Source organism: Rutilus rutilus (assembly GCF_951802725.1).
Source record: "Rutilus rutilus genome assembly, chromosome: 13".
NCBI classification, from domain to species: Eukaryota; Metazoa; Chordata; class Actinopteri; order Cypriniformes; family Leuciscidae; genus Rutilus; species Rutilus rutilus.
In genome coordinates, this window is record NC_140218.1 from 33,060,669 (window position 1) to 33,067,541 (window position 6,873).

Sequence of the window (6,873 nt, forward strand, 5' to 3'; positions counted from 1 at the left end):
ATCGGGCTCTGCTGCTGATTCAACATGCTGACTTGGCCAAAAAGCCATCAACGGTCTTCTAGTGCCAACGGTATGGATCATACCGCAAAAACTGGGCTCAACAATGGTCTGACTTTGTCTGATCGTGGGCTTGGTGTATCACGGCCTTTAATATAGTAATTTAAGACCACTGACTGCAGTAGGTGATTTATATGTTGAGTTTTGCCTGTGTTAGGGTGTTTTGGGTGGTTACAAGTGTGCCATTGTGCAATAGCTAAAGTGTTCTGAGAGATCTTTAGATGCATTATATATTGCAAATGGATGTCAAAAAGAGACTTTAAGTCTCACCTGTTTCAAGATTGTGAACTTCACTCCTGGATCCAATACAGCCACCATCCACTCCAGAAACATAAATTTGGTAAGTCTGTCCACACTGCAGGCCGATAATATTGCAGGTCTGCTGGGTGGTGTCGCAGGTCACCCTATGACCTCCGCTGCCCTCGGCAACAGCCATGTAGGACACTGAGCCCTGAGAGGCTTCCCAAGAAACGGACACGGTGTCTGAGCCACAGGATGACTGGATGGATACATGAGTGGGTGGACATGGTGCTGAGGGGAAAGGACATCAAAGTAACATGCTAATCAGTAATATCAACATTTTATATGAAGTATAGAAAATCTCATGGAGAAATTCTACATCAAAATGGAATTTGCAATCCAATTCACTTCTGTAATATGACATATTTTTGAGTGAAACAGGTTCAACAAGAATTACTTGGTTACACTTTATTTTAAGGTGTCAGTGTTACAGTGTAATTATACATTTAAGTACTGAGTAATATTAAGTAACTACATGTACTTACTATAGGGTTAGGATTAGGGTTTGGTTTGGTTTAGGATTAATTATGCTTAATTTAAAGTTATTACTATAGTAACTACATGTAACATGTAAAAATGACACTGTAAAATAAAGTGTTACCAATTACTTTAACCAACAGCCCACATGGCCATGGTGATGTCATCATAAGAAAAGTTATTTGAGAGGCCAAGTAATGTAGCTGAAAGTATATGGTGACAAACTTTTTTCTTTAGAACAGCACACTGATGAACCATACACAAGCATATAAACTAGTGACTTATGAGGTTGTTACCTGAATTGAGAGCAATCCAGTTATTAGATTGGCAGGAGCAGATGAGCCCTTCTCCGCTCACACTAACTTGGTAGCGGCTGCCACAGTACAGGTTGGTGATGTTGCAGGCGGAGCCAGATGTACGGCAGCTGACTTTGTGATCTACATCAAAGCCGTCGGCAGAAACGTTATACATCAGAGTGCCGCTACCGGGCGTCCATGAGATCAGAGCTGTGTCGGTGCTGCAGTCCAGAGTTGACTGCAGATTGGAGTGTGGACATGGGACTAGTAAAGGGGGATACAAACAGGTAGTAGTTTTGTTAAAGCTGCTGTGTGAAATTTCTCCACCATTAGAATGTCAACAATGTAGCATACTACTTTGAAATGTTTATTGTGGAATAATGACTAGTTTTTAAATGTGCACTCTGTTCTTGCTTGTTTAACTGGCTGTTTAACAGAAGTTTATCCCACTCCAAGTGTCTGAGACCAGTACCTGTTGTGACAGTGGTGGGTGCACTGGTCAGGCTGACACAGTTGCTATCCTCAGCTGTGACTGTTATGGTGTAGTTTTGTCCACAGTCCAGGTCTGGGAAAGAGCAGGTTGTATCTGTTTCGGTACATGTCCTGCTGTTCGCCCAGGGGCTCACGGCATGAACAGTGTAACTGCTGGCACCCCGTGCTGAATCCCAGGTTACAGTGGTGATGGACGTCTCGCAGTCTGTTGTCGCCACAACGTAAGTGGGAACACAGGGAGCTGAGAGAGACAGCAGTGTGTGTTAGGAAAGCCACAGATCCACAAACATGGGATCACAAATTTTTTTTTTCATGAGGGCAGTATAGCAAAAGGTATGTGGCGTCCACTAAATAGAAATATTTGTTGAAGAGTTTGGACCCAGAACAAACTCTTTCTGTATCATGTTTTTGGGGGAGAATTCTCAAAACTGCTTTATTATCAGTTCTTTATCAGCTATATCAGTCTCATTCTTTATTAGCTATATCAGTCTCAGGCTAAGGTTATCCCTAACCTGTGTGCAGTTTTGTCTCACCTGTGTCAAGACTGAAGTTCTCGCTGGGTTTACTGGTGCAGTTTCCATGGAATCCAACCACACTGAGTGTGTACGACTCTCCACAGCGTAGCTGTGTGAATGTGCAAGATCTCTTTGTGCTGTTGCATACCGTCGCATCACCGGTAAAGTTGAGCGCAGTCACCGTGTCGAACTGATCCGCCCCATTATTGTCCCATGTTACCGTAGCAATGTTAGTGCTGCACTGCATTAGAACAAATGGACTCTGTGGTTGGCAGGGGGCTGATGGGATACAAATGATAGAGGGCTACAGTAATTCAGCTTTTTTGGTTTGGAGTTGGTTTAGAAATGTTAGGATTAATCTAATCAGTTTACCTGTCTCGATATGGTAGTCTGAACCCTCAATGATTCCACAGTTAATGTTGGATGTTGTCACAGCAATGCTATAGGTACGGCCACATCTCAGGTTCTGAATGGTACAGGAAGTTGAGCTCGTGTTACAGGAAACCCGAGTGCCATCCGTACCGATGGCCAGGGCTGTATAGGAGTCAGGGTTGTTTGCACTGGAGTCCCAATGTACAGCTACCGTGTTAGCATCGCAATCTAACTGCGCTGTCACGTTACTTGGCAGGCACAGCGCTGTGAAGGTAAAACAAAGAGGGAAATGTTTTGTCAAGTTTGCACCAAAAATCTGCTTTACAAAAAGAAGTCACACTGATTGTAGATTAATGTTTTAAATTACCTGAGTCAAACTGGATGCTGTTGTTAGCGGTGCTGTTGCAGAAGCCAACCGCGGAAACCACAGTGGCCGTGTATCTAAGTCCACACTCGAGCTTCACAGAACAGGACATGGTGTTGGATGTACAGGAAACCGTGTGTCCATTGTTTCCCACTACATTGGCAGTATAGGATTGCGCCCCTGCTTCAGTCTGCCAGCTGATGGTGCCCCTGTTTGTGCCACAGCTGGCAGAAGCTGCCAGGCTACTGGGTGGACAGGGAGCTGTGGATCAATGGATGAGACTCTTGGTAATGTGACCGTATTTAATATTCTATTAATCTTCTTCATTGAAATTCAGAAAATTCTTCAACATTCTTTTTCAGTGAGAGTTGGCGGTATGAGATGCTGCCCGGTATTATTAATTCACACGCAATCGCTCTCTCACTAATGCATACATATAAATGTAATCTTTATCTGTATCTGATTTAGAATGAGCAGAAATCTGTAAGAAATATAACAACCCAACGATGTATATAACGATAAAATAAGCTGTTATGTTGGAGCCACAGCTATGCCAAAGCTGTGCACAAGGCAACCCACGTTCGAGTCTCAGTCTTTTTTTTTTGGTTTGTTGCCATGTAAAAAGCAGAATAATGTGCAATCAGATAAAATAAAATATAATAAATCCATTCAAGACCCTGATCATCCTGTCTGGGATTATTTTGCCATAATATATGGCTTACCAAACGTTATTCATTACATATTTGATACTATACAGTAAGTAGACCAATGCTGAGTTGTAATGACATTTGTACCTGTGTAGACCGTTGTTGGGCTTCCGTACGGACTGGTGCAGGTGCTGTCCTGAGCAGCCACTTGTGCAATGAAGCTCATTCCACAGTGCAACCCTGTCAGAGCGTGGGATGTTTCCACTGTGCTGGTGGTGGAGTTCAGCCCATCCACCTGAAGGATGAACAGGAAGTAAGTGGCTCCAGACGCTGTGCTGGGGTCCCATGTGATGCTGATGTCATTAGTAGCGCAGTTGGTACGACCGACCAGATTGGAAGGTGGGCAGATAGCTAGAAGAAAGAGGAATTGGGTCAAAATCAAACACCAGTTAGAGTTTAAATTGCTAAGACGTGTTCATTTGTGTGTAATGCCTATGTTTGAAAACAAGGACAAGATAAATTCTCTAATACTGTGTGTCCAGTCTCCTGACCTGATCTCAGGTTGACAGGTGTGCTGGGTTGATTCTGGCAGCCCCGTTCCACCGTAGACACAGTAACGGTGTAGTTCTCACCGCAGTGAAGTTCACTGAAAGTGCAGCTGGTGCCATTGGAGGAGCAAGTGTGGGTGTGGCCATTCAAACCCATTGCTGTGGCAATGTACATTTCAGCATTCCTGGCGGCAGTCCAGTTGACAAGTCCCACATTACCACTGCATTGTAGAGAAACTTCAACGTGACTGGGAGGACAAGAACCTGAAGGGGGTTTTTAGGGAAGAAAATGGTTTTCTTAGTCCCCAATGTAACAAATTCATGGCTACTAAACTAAAGTCCCTTAGTGCGTCCGTTATAACAGGAATTAGTAAATGATTAATTAGTAAGCACTGATCCGAAAATGTTGTTCATCCACAAGGTAGTAGATTCAGCCTAAATTAAGCTGTCACTCAGTGGTGGCTCGCACTAAATAGAGAAAATGGAGTTATATAATTTACTGGTTTTTCACAATGCTGTTAGTCCAAATCATGTCACTTCCTGGATGTCACAAATATGTTCCATCTTTGTGATGGTTTAAAAAATCATATGATAACTTGGTTGTGTGCTTGGTAATTAAAATAGATTCATAATTATAAAAAAAAGATTCAACAGAATTATGATGTTTTATTGTTGGACGCAGGTGAGACATGGACTGTACATTTTTGATGTGTACCTACTTTTTAAGTTTGTTACATAATAGTTTATCTAAACCTGGTTCCGGAAGATTTTTTCTTTTCATCAATTTTTCCCATAGGGATTTTAAAATAGTTTTCGTTAAACAGTGATAAGCCATTAACCAAGCTAATCAGCTATGAGGTGAATTACAAAACTAAAACTTTGATTTGAAGCAAAACATTTAATTTTAATTGGACAAAAAGACAAAGGTACAAGACGGTTTTAGTGAGGGAAAGAACTACAATCCCATGAAGCATTGCAAACAGCATAATCGAATAAAAAATCATGGTGAAATATAAAATTACTCATTTTATTAATGTTGATTATATGTGTAAAAACAATATATGTTAAGTTTATTGCAAGATATGCATATATATACAAACATTTCAGTATTTTGAGAGTGTAAAGAGATCGTCTCGATTACGTCATTCGCAGTGCTTCATGGGAGTGGGCGGGGCTAAAGAGATCTTTTGACCCGTGTTGCTTTCTTTGACTCTCTGATTGGTGTAATTTTCTATACAGCAAATTATGGGTGATGTAGTTTTATCACCACAAATTCTGTTAAACACGATTATTTAAAAATAACGGCTTCAGCGGAAGCAAATACCATGGATTAACAACTTCGAAGCTCACGGTTGGGCATACCTTAAAAGGTAATGGGTTTCAGTTTTGTACCAAATGCTAATACACACCTGCACTGAAAGTGTAGGGAGTGGTAGGGAACCCAACACACGTTTCAGAGAACGGTGTGATTACAATGTCATAGGTCTGAGAACAGTGCATGTTGGGTAGTTGACAGCTGGTGCCAGTGACGATACTGTGCCTGACATCACCATCGCGGCCAACAGCAGTGACGTTATAGGCCACGGCTCCAGGACTGCCCAGCCAGGACACAAAGGCGGTGTTGTTCAAACACTGTAGACTTACAGTCACATTCTGTGGGGCACAAGGGGCTGAGAGATAGAGAAGTGGCATTATTGTCTTTTATCAAGTATTTTTTCAAAACATCATCTATTATTTAGTATTTACTAAAATTAAATATGCAATAAGAGAACATTCAAAGAAATGTACAGCAGCAAAAAAGGCCTATTTCATTTTAAGGATCATAAAGAGGGTGGTTTTTTAAAATTACTGTTTTTGGTGCAAGTAACCTTGAAAAGCAAGTAAAAAGGTAAATTCTCAAAAGAAGATTGTGCAAATGTTTCCTGCATGAGTGGTGTGTTTATGCGTGATCACCTGTCTGCAGTTGTGTGTGAGCTGCGCTGCTGCTGTTGCAGCGTCCAGACACTGAATCCACAGATACATTATAAAGACTCCCGCACCTCAGCGAGTTGATGGAGCAGTTGGTTTGGGCCGTGCTGCAGGAGTCTGAGTGAGCGCTGGTCTCCACATGCACATAGAAGCTCTCTCGGCCCAGGCTCTCGGTCCAGCTCAGCAGAGCCGTGCTGGTGCCGCAGCTGTAGTTGGCTCTCACTTCAGCAGGGCTGCAGGGCGCTGGCAAACAGTGACAGAACAGCAGTTTCACTCACTCAACATGTTTATGTTGAGACTATAAAAGAATATTAAAGACTAAATTGGCCTGGCCTATATACTGCTCAATTGTGGTCTAACTATAAGAAAAAGAGTATGCAGAGGCTCAAGGTAGCATACAATGATGCAATGCGGTTGCTGCTTCGTGTTCCTAGGTGGCATAGTGCCAGTCATTTGTTTGTGTCTATTAGAGTGCCAACCTGGGATGCACTTTTAAGACGATTGATGTTTAGTTTTATGTGTCGCCTGGACAAGTCAGTGAACCATATAATTGAAGCCCTAGTCAGTCCTCTGAAAAGCTGTTATAGATACACTTCTAGATTAAGACGACATTGGTGCAATAGCCTATATATCTTATAGGCTAATAAGGAATAAAAAAAAAAAAAAAAATTGTATTTCTTTTTTGTATTGTATGATGTGTTTATGGACCTGTGTCTGCAATAAAGTTTAATAAAATAAGTCTGTCAATAATGCCGACTAAAGAAGCTTGTTTCCGCCACGGAATAAAACAATTTAAAAGATAGTTGCGACTTTTTATGTTACAATTCTGACTTTTTT